Below are 15,923 nucleotides of genomic sequence, written 5' to 3'. Positions count from 1 at the left end.
GGGTCGATGGTTAGACTAGATGGTCTTAGTGGTCTTTTCCAAGCTTCTATGATTCTACAAAAATAGCTTAGAAAAATATCCTCTTTGATCTACAGACTCTCTGTAAATGTCTCCTTTGTCAAGGTCTCTGCCTCCAAATTACTACTAACGGGGATTTGCTCATCAAAGCATATCATCAGCATTCTTTCTGAAGCTGAACAGAAAATTTTGACCACTGTGTCAATTAATTAGAAAATACTGGTTTTGGTAATCAGTACTTTTTTTTGGACGTGTGTTTCTTTATATGATTCACCATTCCAAAAAGGGTCAGTGGTGAAATATTTCCTATTCCAGTTCCCAAATATCTCTCTCCTGTTTACCAATTAGCAGTGACTTTGTTTCTAATAACTTTAATTTTGCAAATATTTAAAAATTTTAATCTTTCAGAATATCTGAATGCTTTCATTCAGATAAATACAAAACAACTTACTCAGTCCAAAATGAATTACTAAAAATGTTTCTAGGATCTGCTAAACCATTCTGTTTTAAACATAGATTCAGAGCAAAAACTAGCTTGAAATGTCAAACCTCCTCACGGTACAGGAGTTCTGAATCTCAGCCTGTTCTAGTCCTTCTGAAATCCTAGGTTGTTTTCTCATTCTATACCTCATTATGCCTGCTGAAGGGCACATTAGGAGGAACCAAAAGGAGGGAGGACACCATAGGGACACTGAGGCCAATGAGACGGATGCTCCTGTGCCATGGTTATGGTAGCTACTGACCGGTAAGCCACTCAGTGAGCATGTGGAGAGGTGCAACTTCTGGCTCACTGGACTGTTGCCTACATTACTGCACATGATGCTACACAGTTCTACCTAGGTTAGAGCCACCCCTATGAGACTTAGGCATTCCCAAAGTAGAGAGAACCACAATCCATGGTGACATGGGGCACTGGGAATCCTGTGCTGGGTTTCAGCTCACAGGCGTTATCCCAGGTAGGTGCCCATCACCTGAAAGCAGGGAGAGGAGAACAACCTTGGATAAAAGGGCTCCCAATAGCTATTAGAACCGTCACATGCTTTTCCTTTGGTTGGCAGGTATGGAGGCTGTTCACTATACCCTTTTAAAATTGAAGGAGGCAAAATATTTACAGATCTCTAATTAAGTAATAGGAATAAGACCTGGAAAGATGACAAATCCTTCATTTGCCCGAAAGCCCTTTCTGTCTGAAGGACTTGTAAGTTGGAAATATTTTAGTAGTTAGAAGTACCTGTGGTGACCTGGGCAGCTCCTCTGTGGATGGTGTTGCAGAGGCAGCAGGTTTTGTGATTTTAATTGCAGCTTTTAATTGCTTTTCTCTCCTGAATTTATCTTCTCTGCCCTCCCCACTCAAAAATAATAATCTCTTGAATTTTTTTTCCTTTCTGCCTGAAAAAAGGCAAGTAGGTGCTATCCTAGTCCAATAGCTGTATGCTGCTTACAGCATGCATGTAGTATTGTTTGGAAAAGATGACTAAAAACATCTAGTCCAACCATCAGCCCATCATCCCATGCCCACTAACCACAACCCTCACTGCCACATCCACAGTTCTTGAACACCTCTGGGGATGGTGACTCTACTGCATCCCTGGGCAGCCTGTTCCAATGCACCACTGCTCTTTCTCAAAGAAATTTTTCCTGATACCCACCCTGAACATCCCCTCACATAACTAGAGGCCATTCCTTCTTGCCTATTGTTCATTTCACGGCAAACCTAGCTGTCTGCAGGTGAGATCCTAAAATGCTGCACACCACAAAAGCACTGACAACTTTACCTATTTAATTTGAGTCAGGCTAGGAGCTCTGTTATTTTTGCTTGTGTGTGTTAGAGACAAGGTCAGCTCCTCAGCTGATAGGTAATAGTAGAGCTCTGCTAATTTCTGGAGGGCCATACTTCTTGTTTATGGAGACAGTCACTATTTGTCTTATTTTAATCTGATCAGCTCCTCAGTGGCTGTTAATGAGACAATTTCCAGTAGAGAACAAAATCTGAATGATTAACTCAGTTACACTGATTTACACTGAATTATTTCTGGGATTTGCTGGTCACAGCTCCTTCAGCCACGCAGATCTACATCCAGGGTTCTGTCACTGTCTCAGTGACCCAAACAGCACCACTGTGTGATCCAAGGATCATTTCATTCCCAGCTCTGCCTTTTCATGTTGTTTGCTCTCTAGGATTGACCTGCGGAAGTTCCAGTTGCAGTTGAAAGGTATTGGTGTGTCAGTGTCTAACTGTGGGAGCACTGAAAGAGAAGTTTATCATTTTCTTACTCTAAATCTCAAAGGCATCAGTACTGCACTGCTTGCTTTTATGAGGGCAATAAATTAAAACTCTCTTGCCACATTGTGTCAAAAGACAAAAAGTTGTTATTATTCTTGCAAAACCACATTAAACAGAAAGCTACAGCAATCAGGGTATTGTTGACATCGTTTAATGAAAGCCAGGGTATTCAACTGGAAACACGCAAGGAAGGACAGCTTCAATTAGAGGAAAGGATAGATTAAAGACCTTTCCTTTATACAACCTAGGGAAGGAATGTGTGAGAATGGGTTTGAAGAAGGGTCTAATTGAAGAATAAAATGAAAACCGTAAAAGGCGTATGATAAGATCAGTAAGCAGAGACAGTGTGGCCAGCATTGCTAGTAATATGTGCAAAGTTCATAACCCTCCCCACAAAGCCAATTCAGTCAGGAACAGGCTGATACAAAGGAAATATCCCAAGAACTGTGAGCACGTAGAAATCCTATTGGACAAGGGACAATGGATTTGAAAGGGAAGAATGTAAATAGTTTGAAAAACTACCATGTGTTCTTTTTGTTAAAAAATGTATTCACTGAAATGGGAGGAGAGTCAGGAAGATCAAAGCATTTTCCTGAAAGCAGGAATGAAACTTGGTGACGATTCTGCTCTGAACATACCTCTATAATCACATAAAATCAGTCTTCTCCATAGGGAAAATCTGCAGAGCTTGGAAAGGTAAAACCCGTTAAATATGAAACTCCTATAAGTATGTGATGTTTCCTCTTAATGTAGAGTACAAAAGAGCTTTTTCTTAGACGAATATGTTTTTAATTAATTTGAATTGTTAATTCAACCAGGCAAAGAAGAAGGGCAGTGGGAGAAAGGCAGGATAAAGGAAATCATTTCAGCTTCAAAGAATGCTCAGTTGCATTCATGACAGCGAAAGAAATGGGATACCAGGAGGAGAAGGCTTTCTGCAAAGCAGTCATTCTCCACAGCTTTTTTGGGCTCACTGATAGATCTTGCTTTTGCTCACGTGCATCTGTGTGCATCTAACCTGTTCAGACCCTGCTACCTTCTTGCTGTTCAGTGGCTGCAGGTGCTTTGGAGCTGGATGCCTGGCCACATGCAGGCATGTGGGCAGGCTGCCTCAAAGGAAAATACTTCGTGTCGAGCTTAGGAGTGTGAGCAGAAGGATGTGCGGCAGCCCGGCGCCTGCCTGTGCCATGCCAAGCTCTTCCCCATGTCCAGGGTCCATTTGTTTCCTTAGTACTTGAAGCTTCTTTTAGAATATTTATAATTTTTTATTGAGTGTTTCTAAGAGACGCACACAATATAACTGGTCGAGTAGTAAATCTGCTGTGATATGTTTATAGATGTAGGTTTTTGCTTCTCTGGAAAGTTTAGAATTTCTGTTTGAAAGGTACAAGTTTACACAGAGGTAGAAATGTGAAACAGAAGAGTCAGGTTATTGCAAGAGAGTTTCTGTTTTTATTGAATTGCATGAGCAATGACTGATATGAATGGATGACACTGTGCCTTCCTATTGACAGTGCTTTTTCTTTTTGATTTGAATTCTGCCCTGGCCAAGCACCAGGTAATATTTCTGATTAGGCAGTAGAGTGATGTGCATCTTTTCAAGTTGATTAGTCCTGCTAATCAACAGGGTAATTTTGTCTAGGATAAGCAGTGCACTGATGAGATTTTGAACTTGGCTTTCTGGGCACAGTTCTGTGTCTGTAGACACAGTGTAGATTAATCTATATGATATGCACAGTAACTGGTACCATTTTTCCCCAGCATGATAAAACAATGCCAGTGATTCACAGCTGTAACTTAGCATCCTGGCTATGAAGCAGAGCAGCTCTCTATCGACAGCTAGCTCTGGTGAGGTCTATAAACACAGCAGGGTACATCATTCTGCACGCACTGCAGACAGGGGTTTCTACTTCCTTCCTTATTCAGCAGCTGTACTTTGGTCAGTGTTCTGAGAGGGGAATGAATGTGGGTGATTTGAAATTAGCTTTGCTGCAGCAGCTGCAATTGCTCTGTCCGGGCAGGTAGGTCCATCTGCCGCTACAAAAGGAAATGGGCAAAGGTGTGACTGATTCTGCTTACTGCTGTGTTCGAGCAAACACGGAGATGAACTGTATATTTTTCTGGAGGGTACCAGGAGTATTGGCCATGAATCATCCCAGAAGTACCTTTTGTGCTTTTTTCTGTTGTACAAAGATTGTCTGACAAGAAGCAGAAAAATCTTTTGAGATCTTGAACTTTCATAGGTCTGAAAAAGAGGTTTCCCAGAAAACCCTGATCAGTTTGATGTTGTGCCATTTCCATCACCTCCATCCTGCTATGCCTCTGAAGATGTAAATCCTACAGAAGAGAAGTTGTTGCTGTTATTTTATATAAAATGTGTATAAACATGTTATATAAAACACGTATAGAATGTGTATATTTATGCTTAGTTAAAATAATTGCTCTGTCTACTATGAGGAGAGGCTTCATTGTGATATGTTATTCTGCCTCTGCAGTATGAAACAATCCTTCAGCATTTATTTTGTTTAGACAAGGCACTGCTGAAAATGTCTTTTAACATAAGCAAAGGTAATGGAAATGGTCTGTCTCTTCAGATGCATCAACATGGCTCAGCTTCCCAAAGAAATTTCCGTGCCTGATATAGCTTCTGAGAAAGTCCTTACATCTGTCATTTCTTAGAAATGAGACTCAGCAATTTTCCTAAAACTTTCAGAAATAAGAGGCTTCAAGGAGGACATTTATCAGTGTGAGGCAAAGACTGAACTGTACAGAGGCGAATATCTTAACTAATGTGGAAACATAGAACCTGAGGCATTCGGAATCACAGTGGATTTGCTATTCTGAATTTTTAAGTGCTTTGAATACATAACTGAAACTTTAAAAACTTGCTGTATTGTGTATGGGATAAGAAAATGCAGTCTGAAATAATTAGTGGAGAATACTTATGCTTGAGATGGAAAATAAATGGAAACCAATGAGAGCTCCAACAAATATGTAATAAGAAAATGGGGAGAATGGCTTGAGAGATGAATTTTGAGCAGCGGGGATAGGATATGGTAAAGATGACAGCAATATGTCTGGGAGGTTTATTCCCTCCTAGGGGCAAAGTAGCAAAGTCAATGAAATCTGAAACTAATGCAGTCCTGGGCCTCCCACAGTGATCCAAAGTCCTACTTTAGAGAAATGAGTAAAAATAAGATCCTGTGAAGCACTATGGCAACCATCTCCAGGGATACCATCACAGATTTGAAACATGTTTATCCAGAAGAATTACAATTCACGGAGTGGGATGATAAACTTGGCAGAGATATTTTAAAGTAAAAACAATGTCACCTGGTAATTGCAGTGGTATAGAAATGTGACACTTGGACATCTTAATAAAACAAAGCTCTTTTTAAAAAGTTACTGCAGTGAATGTCTTCTAGAAATAGATGCAGAGGAGTTGCATTTGGAAAATATCTGTATACAAGAGAACTGGGTGTTGTGCCAAAGAAGAAAAACAGGCCAAGAAAGCTGCTGAGTAGATTGAGGTAGGCTATATGAAAGTACAAAACAAATTAACTGAGTAATAACAAAAATATCTTATTGATCTTTATAAGACTAGTCCATGCTGACATCATGTTTACGGGTGAAGAAAGTGCTCTGGTTCTCATGAAAAGGGTTCAGCTGAGGTAAAATTCTGTTTGGTGAAAGTGAAAACCATAGCTGATTCTTGACTCTGCTCTGTTTTAAAAAGAAGCGGGAATTGTTTGTCCCTGAATGGGACAGACAGGGTGGGATCATTCTGTCCTTGGTTGTATTATCACAGAATCGCAGGGTTGGGAACGACCTGCAAGATCATCTAGTCCAACCACCCTCCCATTCCTATTAGTACCAGAAGCTACTAAACCATATCTCGTAGCTCCTCAGGTCCATTATGGACCTGATCTACTACACTGAACAGTTCATCAAATTGTTTCTGTTTTCTGACATTCAAAAGAAGGTAAAAGCTTCCTCAGGTGTTAAGATGAGCTATTTATCATTTATTCAGAGTTTTCAGCCTAAGCGTTGGATTACAAAATGCTGCATGTTGTGATTGGTTGGTACTCTTCATCATTAACATCTTTTATCATGTCTTGAATTCTTTCCTTTTCCACTTGTTATACTCATGAGTTGTCATGTTTCTCCTCAAGTTCTCCATATTATAAGTTCTTATATCTCCATATATATAAAGTTCTTGTTGACACTGTGCTCACGTATTCTGCAGAGATACAGTAAAGGACAATCTTCTTTTCCCTAGCTGAATTATGAGTGACCCTCCATGAACAACAGCTAATAGCACCCTGTGTAAGCAAACATTCCTGAATCTTGCTGCCAGGCTGGTGGAAATGTGAGGCTTAGCTGCTTTTGCATATAGTTGGCTTTATCCAGGTCCCTTCCCCATCTCTGCAGGTGTATAAATATCCACCAATCTTTGTGGATGCTTCACTTAAGAAAATGCAACATCCCTCAGGCCCTCTCAGTGTCTCCTGTTGCTGCTGTCTGTTTTCCCATGGAGCAAAATCTCCTCATGTGGGGGCTGGTGTTCAGGGCCGGGTCACCCTGACACTGTATCTGTATGCCTCCTTGCTGCCTGTGCCACCTGAAAGAGAGAAATGATTACAGACTGTATCACTGATCATCAGGGCATCCTAATAGTCAGAAAGATATTTCTAATGCTTGAGATTTAAAGAAATGCTGCTTTTGTAGAAGCGCCATAGTCCTGATCTTGAATAACAAAGCCTTGTATTGAGTAATAGAGAAGAAAAAAGACTCAAAGGGAGGCAGGTTTCTTGTCAGTCTTAGTTATACTGGCATCCACATATTTTCTTACTTCTTTTCTGATTCTGATGTCAGTGAAATGTTTGCCCCCAAATATGACATTAAGCCATTTTTTTAGTGCTTACGTATTTGCTTACGTCTTCTGTGAGGAATGCTCTGTCCTGCTGTGCTGCTTAACATAACTCTGCTGTTACTGGCAGAAATATATTACTGCCACTCACACACTGACACAAATGTAGTCATTATTCCAGTGGATGAATGCCTCACCTGGATTAAATTAACCAAAATGTGTTGTATGAAAGCAAAGTCAAAATGTCTCAAATCAGTTTATACCCAATAAGACCAGTGATTCACTGCAGCCGATATCTTTTGTTATATTGGCATTACACCCTTATCTTGAAGATGACATTTTTTTCTGCAGCCCGGATTTTCTTACTGCTGTATGCAGCCAGCCTTTGTGATTTAATTTGCTCTGAGAGGGGAGCTATGTGATTTATTTTTCCTCCTTTCTTGGATTTCAGGGGTGGTGGAAAAGTCGCTCGGTCTGATGTTTGGTAGCAGCAGCTGTACGGGGGATCTGCAGGCAAAAAGTCCCCTGTGTGGCACCCTTGCTCTGAGTCCACTGGGGCACTTCTCCCTCATATTACACAGCTGAGCATTTGGTATTGTGCCTACACCTTATAAACCAAACAGCCTCATCCCTGTGGGGGCGGTGGATTCTGAATGATGAAAAGCGTCTCCTAATAATTCTGTGTAATAGTTAAAAAAAAAGACAGGTCTAATTTCTAGATTTATGTGGTCATTATTCTGTAATTTTCCCTTTACATGTGCACTTTACTGACTGCAGTACTTGGAGATTGCAGTACTCTCAACCTGGAGAAGGGGAGGCTTAGTAAAAAGGGTCTGCAAGAATGAAGGGGACAGACTTGTTGGCAGGTTCTGCTGTGGTAGGACGAGAGTTTCAGGCTAAAAGAGGAAAGATTTAGACTGGATATGAGGAAAAAGGTTTTTAAACTAAAAGTGGTGAAGCACTGGCAGATCTTGCCCAGAGAGGTGGTGGATGCTCCGTCCCTGGAGATGTCCAAGGTCAGGCTGGATGTGGCACTGAACACCACCAGATCTAGCTGTAGGTGGCCCTGTTCATTGCAGAGCTGTTGAACTAGATGACCTTTAAGGATCCTTTCCAGCTCAGCTGATTCTGTACAGATACTCTTTGTGTCATGTGATCATGTAGACAGGGATAACAAGGAGCTACAGCTTTCCACGTGATTATAAAACTGCAATTCAGAAACTTGGATCTCTCTCTTATTGGTAATTCTTCAATTTTTTTTTACAGCAAAAAAAGGAATGGAATAGATTTTATTTTTTTCATGGTATTATGTAATCAAAAGCCCTATGGTAACTCACAAATAGTTTAATCTAGCTGTGCACCCAACCCCCAAGGTCAGGTATAGCTTACATATCTGAAATCAGAACCACGTTTGTTCAGAAAAGACAGCTGCAATCAAGGCTGTGAAGTAGTTTCCGTTTGCTGAAAGGCAGTGGGTTTTCATGGCCCAGTAGAAAGAGACCCAGTCTCTTTCAGCAGAAAGTGTGCGTGCCAACACAGCTTTTGTAAAAAAAAAAAAAAAAAAGATAACAATAATTTAAAAAATGGATGTTGTTGGCAATGCATGCCAAAGTTAGCGGCAGGCAGGCAGGCCCAGAGCAAAGAGGTGAGGCTGAAAGCTCTGTGCACAACACATTCTGATCCCCCCCAAAAAAAGCCTTTTTATAACTAAATAACTCTGATGAAATACCTCTACTGAATCTTTCCATAGATAATTTCAAATAGAAGAGGTAGGAATCTCTGGGTATGTAATAGAAAATCTTTGAAGGAGTTGCAGCAGAACATAAACCAGCCTGACTTTTTAAACAGGCTTCAAATAGTAACTGTTTGCATGCAATCTTTTAGCAGATTATTTGTCTCCATTGCTGATCTGATTTATTTCCTTTTTGACAACTCTATCAGCTGTGATAAGAGTTCTTTTTTTCAGTCTCGTTGTAATAACTTTCATTATATGGTGTGGTTCTCACATGAATAAGTAAATACCAGCACTTTAACTCTAGAAGGGCTGTAATGATCTCAGATTGAGTTTGAACTTATGGAGGTGGCCTGGAGGAAGGAGAAATAATATTATGAACTTTCAGCTGGGTAAAGTAGCTGTTAAAATCCACATGGGATCTGTGTAACCAAAAAACAGAGTCTGAATATTTCATATATATATATATATATATATCATATATATATATATAATGTACACTAATCAGTGACAACATTGTGATATTCAGATGAGTGGCTACACTGACATGTAACATTTCAATAAAGCAACTTTTGGCTAGTACCTAAACCTTAATGCTATTTCCATTGAGGTAAACTGAGCTCAAGAATAGCAAGTTGTAAGACCAAAAGAGCATTTATTCCATTTTTTGTTTTAATCTCCAGCACTGACCAGGCCCAGAGCTTTATTACGGCAGCCTTAACCCAAAAACTATTGAATTCAAAGGAAAGCTTTCTTTGCTGATTGCAAAAGGAGCGCAAGCAGATCACTTAATTAGCAATTATATACTCCTTGCCTGTTTCCAAGCATAAAAATGAGCAGAATATGTTGAATATCTAAAAAACAGATGAAGTAATTTGCACTAATCTAAGATAATACAAAATAGCTCACAGTTGAAAGGATTATAATAGCGATATTCTCCGTTCAACTTGTAAAAGCATTTATGCTTGTCACCATGAGATTTTTCTTGTCACTGGTGTGCTCCATGGGAGATGGTTTGCTGCCAACAGTCAGTGGTGTTACCCAGGTGAAGTCTCAGCCCTATTCTGAGCCAGGTCAACAGAGCTTACTCAAACAAGAGCTGACATTTATAGCTGCAGTAACAGGAGGTGTAAGCAGCCTGAATGATTACCTGAGTTTTCTTGTGCTGGTGGGATGAAGAGAAAATTATTGGAGTGTAGATGGAGATGAGAGGGACTGTGGTGAGCTTTGAGAGACATAGGAGTTGGGAGACATGGATTTTGCCACCCATCTCAAGGGCGTTGTGTTATTTCATCAAGGACTTCACATGGATGGATACTTATAAAAGGCTTTTTTGTTCCTGCAGAAGAACCAGGCTAATGTATTTTGAGTGGTAACCTCAGTGCTCTTGAAAGGAGGATGAAAAGCTCACGTTTTCCACAAACTGCTTGTTGAAGAGCTTAGGCTTCCAACCATTTACACAGCTCTGAAAAAGAGACTAGGATTTACACCTTTTATTGTTCTGGAGGGTGTAACAGCCTTGTCAAAAAGGCTGATTAAGAAGGTAGTGGCTAGTTAATAACCTGGTATCTGTAAAATGTGGGTTTATATTTTATGTACACAGTCAAATAAAAACTTTTGCTCCTTTCTATGTTGCCATAAAGATTCCTACAAAAGATCTTTGCAGGACATATTCTAGGCAGTTGAAATGCAAATGATTTCTATGATTCATGTGAAAGAAGTCGCAAAGTAATTAAATAGACATGGTTTTCAGCTTTTACTCTTAGCTTCTGCTTCCTGTAGCACTGGAGACTGAAAATTAAGAGTTGCAGGGGCAAAATGCAGAGATGAGAGGATCTTGCAGGAAAGAGATGGAGTGTGTACCATTCTATCAATCAAAAGAATGGCAACTCAAAAGAATTTTAGAGTATTTTCTTTAAGATTCAACACATGCTTGTTCCAAATTCCCTTTGCTTCCTGTGTCAAATGGATGCTGGATCACAAAGATTGGAAGTTGCTCCTCTTCAAACTCTTTGCATACAAGCTGTTCTTATAGAAGTCTGTAAGTTATGGCCAGGAGGGGGGGAAAGGAGGACCAACCTCCAAGTCCAGCTGTTTCATGACAAGCCACACTCCTTTCAGAGCTGATATTCCCCAGACACCTGGTACTTTTTCTGTATTTTCTGGCTCATGTTGTCTGGAAACTGTCATGGAAAGCACAGGCAAAATTGTCAGAATGCTTATTACCGCAGGAAATTCACCAAAAGCTGCCAGGGTCTGACATCTCTACACTATCTTTTCAGTATAGTAACACACACTTAGTTACAAGTATTATATATGCACTTAAAATTAACAGATGCGTAGTTTGTGGCAGTGCCAGCCAGTTTTCCAGCACAGCAGAATGAAGACTGCTCACACTGGCTCCAATGAATGCCAAAGAACATGCTGACTGGTGGAGTGTAAAAGTCAGGATTTCTCCCCCATCTTTTCATGTGTATTAAATATTATGTGAATTTAATGATGATAATTAATGCTGATTGAGAGTAATTGGATGTGGTGTTCTGTTTTGAGCTCATCTTTCATTAAATCATGTTCACCAGTGCCTGGATCTGTTTCATCCCCTGGCAGCTGGAAGTTTTTGAGGTGCAGAGGGGCTGCATTATTTGGTTTCTTGTCATTCCTGTTGCGGAAAGATGGCAGGTTGGTTTGGGAGGAAGAAAGGCAGCGTAAGAACAACCCACAGAATTAGTAAAATACAGTTACAAAGTGGATGAGAGCAATGTCAAAAGACATCTGCTGCCAAGGAAATGCACTATGTTAGACAAATAATATCACAATTTTCTCCTAGAATCATAGAGCCATTTGAGCTGTAAGGGACCTTTAAAGGTCATCTACTGCAGCCACTGTATTCTGGTTGATATCTATGTTACTGTCTGGATGAAAAAGCCACAGGAGGAAAAGCTGCTATTGTGAAATAACGGAGCACACTTGATATGAAGAGTAATCTTTTTTTTTTTTTTTTTTGAAGTGACCTTAGAATTAGACTTGCTCTCATTGGCTCTGTGGGATGCTCTGGAGCACAGGATGCATGCAAACCCTGAGGTTTGTGTCTGAGGCAGTCATCCATCTCTTTCTTCTTCACTTTTTTGAATTGATCTCAAACCTGATAGCCAGAATGTTTCCAGAAACATTCTTTGTGTGAGAAACTGTGTGTTAACAGAGGAGCAAGTAAAAGTACTTTATGATTTAACTGATCAGATAGGTTTGACTTTTCACTTAGAATTTTCCATGTTACACAACTTTGTTATTTATCTGATCCATGGTTTCACCCTTTAGGAGATTAAGCACAAGCTATCTAGCTTTCTTCGTGTCTAAATGGATTTGATGCATGTGGCCCATAAACCCCATAGCAGTTCAGAGGTGAATTTAGTAGGGACCCAAGTGCTGCTTCCAAATACAAAAGGCAAGTGTTACAAACGTTGTAATATTAAACCTGTAGAACTTGGAACTGTTTTTAGATCTGGGTCTGACTTTTCACAAAGTCTAGGAATGTTGAGATAATTGTTTAAAGACCGAGAAACCGAAAACTAACGATAACACTTGGTAAATGTCCACAAAGAAAAGCCCTCAGAAGAACAAGATATTTACATGTACCATAGCTGTTAAAGCTCAAAACTAAATTACAGTGACTCTCTGGTGTCTTTGTCACTTATTCAGCAAAATATTTCTCTGCTAAGCAGAAAAGCCACGGAGTCACGCAGGTTTTTTAGCTAAAAAGACGAGGTATAGTCCCTTCCTATTTGTGGACATGTTAAATGAAGGAAGGAAACAAAACCAGAATATTCCACTATAGTTGGATAGCATTATAAAATTCTTGTGTAGCTAAGTTCACATTTTCTTCTACAAAGCATATATTTGGAAGAGAATAGCTCCTTTTTCCTTGCTTGGTGTCCAGTAAGAAAGGTCTTGTAAGAATGAACACTAAAATGAACAGCAGCTCTTGAAGTCATCAGTTCGTCACAATTGTTGAGAATAGCTTATGTCTGTATATTTTCTAGGATTTATTCCAGCCTTGATATAGAGATTTCTGGAAACATGATCCAAGGATTTTTAGATGCTTCTGTGTGCTGCTCTGATTAAGGGATAATTTGCTCTCATTCTACCAACGCTTTTTCATTCTATGTTGCCTCCTACCATTCCTGCTTATAGTCCATCCACCTTCTTCCCACTATCATATATCACCATACCTGCAGACTTGTTTTCATTGAGGCTGAGTACTGTGGTGACTGCTACCTACATCACCCATTGTCCAAGTAAATTCTGAAAACACAGTGAGATGACATAGGAAAATCAAGATGTGACAAAAATTGGTAGATGACTAGATCCTAAAAGCAAACTCTCAACCTATATAGCAACCATCAAGGCAGCTGATGTAGCAAAGGCCCATGGGAGCCATGTTTCAGGCTGAAATTTAATAGGACATATCAAGCTTTTTATGTAAAAAATAAAAATCAGGAGTATCTGTTTATTTCGCAAGAATTCTATGAAGAATGTAGCCTGATTCATTTTCAACAGAAATCAGAAGTAATGTTTGGGAGAGATTCTTACTGAAGCAAGTTTCCTGAAGGAACCATCAATATAGAAACTCTGAGTGTTATGCCTATTTTAAACTGGGTTTCGGAAGAGAAAGTCGGGCACAAATTTATCTGTGGTTCCAGACTCAGGTCTCTCTAGTCCAGGGACTTGCTTTTCTGTAGAGAGATTTTGGCTCTGTAGAGTAAGCTTATTTTTTTTTTTAACATAGAAGACTCTTTATAAAGCATGAAATAAGTCATGAGAGGGAAGCCAGTCTTGCACAGAATCATGAAAATGCTTTGTCTATGTTTCTTAGAGTGGTCATAAATATATCTCCTGAATACACCAAATTATGTTACAACTTTTTATACTAGAGAGACTATAAACTTTAGCCCACTTATTTGATTGACATGAATTGGCTTGTTTCCAGTCAATTCAATAAAGCACCATTTCAAGGCCAGGCTTCATGGATTCCTGGGCAGTCTGATCTAGTGGTTCGTAACCCTGTCCACAGCAGGGGGGGCTGGAACTAGATAATCTTTGAGGTCCCTTCCCATCTAAGTCACTCTGTGGTTCTATGATTTGCAAACTCTTTCCATAGCAGAGCTGGGGGGAGATTTTTCTGAGGCTGAAGGACCCTGCAATTTGCACATGAACATCTTCACTGTTACCGATGACATGTGCTCTGATGTTGGAGACAGGAGACCAAGGGCTATGTGAGTCCTATGAGATCAGTAGGACATAAAGAAAATAGAACACAACTGCCCATGAGAGATTTTAGGAGGCATGCAAAATAATCAGCTTTTTCTTTGTGAGGATTATTTGCTAGCTTCTGTGCAAAGAAACTTGAAAATCTCCTCGTTACTCAAACAGAAAAACATCTCAAGCTGCCCTGAGTGTCTGTAACCCGTCTCAACTATTTCTGCCTAAGGCTGGAGAGCCTTGGTAAGCAGCTCCACATTTTTGGTGACAAGCTGGATTCTCAGCTAAACTCTTTCTTCAGCTGAAATGCAGAGGAACATTTTCATAGCTGGTTTTACTTTTCTGATGCGTGTGAAGTCCTGAATTACTCTGCAGAGCTTGTGCTCTGGATCCCTGGGAGATGAATGCCTTCACTCCCCCATGTAGTGCTCATGAGGTGACAATGTCTGCCACTGGAGTTGTGTCTTAGTAGCAGGGGAAAAAACTCTAGTTTATTTTTATTAAAAAGGAAGAGTATCTGGGGATGGTTCACAATGAAAACAATTTGTAGCAAAACTTTGCTAGTTTTAGATCATTGAAATTTATGGTGAATCCTGGGAGTAGAGTGGAATATGGGAGGAGGTGAAATATGTTTAACTTTGTCTGTGTTGGGGTCTATGTTCTGACCTTATGGCTGAGAAAGAACAAGTGTATTTTTCCTGAGAGGAACCATGATACTGATCACAGTTCTTCTCCATTTCTCTCTTCCTGTTTAGCACTGTAAGAAATAATGCATTATTGGGACATATACCACCCAATGCTGCTGCTCCCAAACTGGCTTATCTATATCTTACCATAACTTTTCCAAGGGATCTTTTCTGTAGAGATCCACTTCAGTGTTATTTCTTCATTTAACTTTCTGAAAATAAATATGTAATTAAATTCTTCACCTCAGATCTTTTTCTTTTCCTTTAAACCTCCCTTGAGTGATCCCTACTGTTGTGCAGATTCAATTATCTTGTCAGGTCTTTATGTGACTTTTATTCCCTCTCCTATATCTCACTTGAAAAATAACATTATATCACAGTTTTTAGCCTAGCTAGTGCTTTTCTCACTGTTGATTTACTATTAATTTCCCACTGCTGATTCAGTGTTGCTGTGATGGTAATCTCTGAGTGATCTCCCTGTCCTTATCTCAGCCCTTGAGCCTTTTTCCTTTGTATTTTCTCCCCACTCTACTTTGAGGAAAGGGAAGTGGCAGAGGAGAATGGTGGAATTTTGCCACTCATTAGGGGGAAAGCACTACAACATGGAAAATTAACTGGTCTGAGGTAAGAAGCCTGAAGTGATGAAATCCTGCTTTCCTCAGCTATTGTGCAATTTGACTGCCATTGGGTTTATGTCTCCATCAGAAAATATTTCATGGGGTAAAATTAGATTGAGAGAAGTAGTTTGTGTCAAATAACCTCTTTGGTCAGAACACCACTAAGGTTTAATTGGCTCAAAATTATATCAAACTATTCTTTTAGCTTGATGTATAAGCCACTCCTGTTCTTTCCAGCTAAAAGAGAAAGCCCTAAGTTTTTTACCTGTCACAGAAAGTGTGCCTTCCTGCAAATAAATTAATGTGGTTTCTTCCTGTAGAGTGGAATAAACAGAGAAAGCTGGGAATATTCAAGTAATTGATCTGTTGAGACCACAGAAAATAAAATGTGGGGATAGTAACAGAATAAATACTTCCTAAAGTAACTTTGCAAAAGGTTTGACCAAAACAAAAAAATGTT

Source organism: Lagopus muta, chromosome 4, assembly GCF_023343835.1.
Source record: "Lagopus muta isolate bLagMut1 chromosome 4, bLagMut1 primary, whole genome shotgun sequence".
In the NCBI taxonomy this organism is placed as follows: domain Eukaryota; kingdom Metazoa; phylum Chordata; class Aves; order Galliformes; family Phasianidae; genus Lagopus; species Lagopus muta.
Note: the sequence above shows the minus strand (reverse complement) of the source record.